The sequence below is a fragment of the Procambarus clarkii genome, chromosome 2 (genome assembly GCF_040958095.1).
Source record: "Procambarus clarkii isolate CNS0578487 chromosome 2, FALCON_Pclarkii_2.0, whole genome shotgun sequence".
Lineage (NCBI taxonomy): Eukaryota > Metazoa > Arthropoda > Malacostraca > Decapoda > Cambaridae > Procambarus > Procambarus clarkii.
The window spans coordinates 6,350,068-6,353,127 of NC_091151.1; the positions used below are offsets into that span (position 1 = coordinate 6,350,068).

Genomic DNA, 3,060 nt, shown 5'->3' on the forward strand with positions numbered 1-3,060 from the left:
GGGTACACCTTACCTTAGTGTATAAGGGTACACCTTACCCTTAGTGTATAAGGGTACACCTTACCCTTAGTGTATAAGGGTACACCTTACCCTTAGTGTATAAGGATGCACCTTACCCTTAGTGTATAAGGGTACACCTTACCCTTAGTGTATACAAAATGGAGACGGACCGAAAAAAGTGCGCCAAAACCGTGAAGGCGCCAGCAGGCTGGCGATTGGCGGGCTGTGGTCACGTAACGAGATTAACCAATGAGACCCCATCCCTGGGGGACTATGACGTGACCGGGAGGCTGGGCTGGGGGCTTGTAGACTGCTGGGCTCTCAGAGATTCACGGCACTTGGTTGAGAACGGACTTGTGCTGGTTGTGCTCTCGTCTTAGGTCCAGGAGCCTCATCCAGGGGAATATCGCAGCCTGACATATTGGCAGTGACTACGGAAGACTAACACACTTTAGGGAAGTGCGAGGAAGCCGAGTTCCAGCGGTGTGAGGGCGCCGAGGACTGTGAGTTGATAGTCTTGGAGGAGTTGAGAACGGCGACGACAGGAGTAGCTAGTGGCTTCCCGCCAGCGGAACTCCGAAGTGCTCAGAGCTGTGATTGGATCACGTCCACTGGAAACTCAGAAAGGAGAAGTCGCAACCGGATCTATGAGTATTTGGTCTCAGTGAAGGAGAGATCGAGGGAGACAACGTGAGCAGGGACAACTGGCCAAGCCAGTGATCAGGAACTGCATATTTGGGAGTGAGCACGGAGACGACTCGTATCTTCATGACGCCTAGGGACCTGTAACTCGACCGGAACGCTGAGGAATGATGTGAGGACCACGACTACCATCGGAGTCCAGGCGTCTGAGGGCAGGATATGTTACAGGTAGATCATTATTCCCTCCCATTGTCCCTTGATAATTAGGCATGATAGGCATAGAAGTATATATAGGTTGTTACTAGAATGTCTATTGATTCTTAGGAGTAGATTAGGCTGTAGGCAACCCGTTCTCGCAAATTCGTAAAGTCAATATTGACTTATTAACTACGTGCATAGGTGATATACTAAACATAATACATACCCTTAAAAAGATTCATAGAAAACACCGACCTTACACAACCTTGTTAGTATCTTAAGATAAGCATGTTATTGTTTCGTAATTACAATTATTACTTAACCTATACCTATTATAGGTTAGGTAATAATTGTAATTACGAAGCAATAAGATGCTTATCTTAAGATACTAACAAGGTTAGCTAAGGTCGGTGTTTTCTATGAATCTTTTTAAGGGTATCTATTATGTTAAGTATGTCACCTATGCACATACTTAATAAGTCAATATTGACTTATTAAATTTGCGAGAACAGGTTGCTGTAGGGCAGCTTGCATATGTCATCTTCTACCTGGTGAAAACAGCGAGTGGCGGAGCCGAGAGGATTATGGGTCTTCGCTGACGGAGCCGACCCCCATAAGGGCAAATATCCCCTTAAATTCGTTCAGCTGACTCGGGTTGCCGGAAGCCACCAAAGAAGCGCCACTGTCATCTGATTTATATATTATTACATGTATACTTCTATCATGTTTATGTAGTTTTCTCTTCAGTAAACTTTATTTACTTTTATTATCGCTTTTATATGACTCCTCATCTCACTGAACATTGTGAACAAGTGATATTATATTGCACCACACTAGTACTGATATTAAACAGAAAAGTGACACTAGGTGGCAACACTGTATCAAATCTGAAATGAAAGCGTTGCCGGGACGCAGAGAAGATTACCCAGCTGGCGACCGAAATAAATGTTGAGAACTGAGGTAACGACCGGAGGTCCGGCAAAACTTTGCACGTGTAGGTGGGCAAACCCGGTGGGGGTTATCTTGAGATGATTTCGGGGCTTTAGTGTCCCCGCGGCACAGTCCTCGACCAGGCCTCCACCCCCAGGAAGCAGCCTGTGACAGCTGACTAACACCCAGGTACCCATTTTACTGTTAGGTAACAGGGGCATAGGGTGAAAGAAACTCTGCCCATTGTTTCTCGCCGGCGCCTGGGATCGAACCCAGGACCACAGGATCACAAGTCCAGTGACTTGTGACAGTGACTTGTGTCCGCTCGGCCGACCGGCTCCCCCCTTAATATTATTGCCAACAGCATTTGGTGTTCCCAGGCAGTCACCCATCCAAGTACTAACCAAACCCAACGTTGCTTAACTTCGCTGATCGGACGAGAAGCGGTGTTCTCAACGTGGTATGGCCGTTGGCGCTCTCTCTCTCTGGGGGTGTTGCACATTGCAGGATCGAGCTCAAACAGTTTTTTTTCTACCACAGATGTGGCCACACGTTTACAATGCTAACCAGCATTGTGTCTTTTACATAGTGTCATTAATGTACATTCACAAAGGTGAAATGTAATTCTGATCAGCTTCCGTATATACTTTATACCCATACATATACATACACACACACATATATATACACACACTTGCATTCACATACATTTGTCTCATTTACTCTGACAGGGTGAGATAGCTGATAAAGAAACTAGTGTGCAATTAAGCACATAATCACTGAAGGTGCTTTTACAAGCTCAGGTTATATAGTTACATCATATATATACATTGTATAATTGGTATATTAAATGGTCAATCTTGGATACAAGTCCAATATATCATCAAGTGTTCCAGTACTCATATAGTAATTACAGAGTTCAGCATACCTTAGCCCAGGAGGCGAAAGTCAGTCAATATGGGACATTCTACAATATAATGTTCAAGAGAGTGCATGTTTTCTCTTTCACAAAGTTGACACATTGTGTACTCGACATTTGGGTTTTGAGAAAGCTGCCAGATACGTCTATATCCCAGGCGTATTCCGGCCACTATAACATCACATTGCCGGGTTCTTGTTCTATTAGTCCTATATGTGAATGTCTCCTCACGATATCTATCATAATATTTAATGCTACAACTTTCAGGTCTTTGTGAATTTGTTAGGTCGGTGAGATCTTCACTAATATTTGTTTAAGTATTCTCTTTGTCACTGCTAATGAAACACCCATATCAATTTCTACCACAGGTT

The 3,060-nt window shown here is 44.2% G+C and overlaps 1 non-coding gene across 1 annotated transcript; it reads right to left on the reverse strand.

Annotated features, from left to right (window-relative positions):
- Positions 1-2,125: 2,125 nt before the first annotated feature.
- On the reverse strand, positions 2,126-2,244 carry LOC138367371 (5S ribosomal RNA). Its single transcript, XR_011229341.1, has one exon. It is a non-coding gene; the product is annotated as a 5S ribosomal RNA (ribosomal RNA).
- Positions 2,245-3,060: the final 816 nt, after the last annotated feature.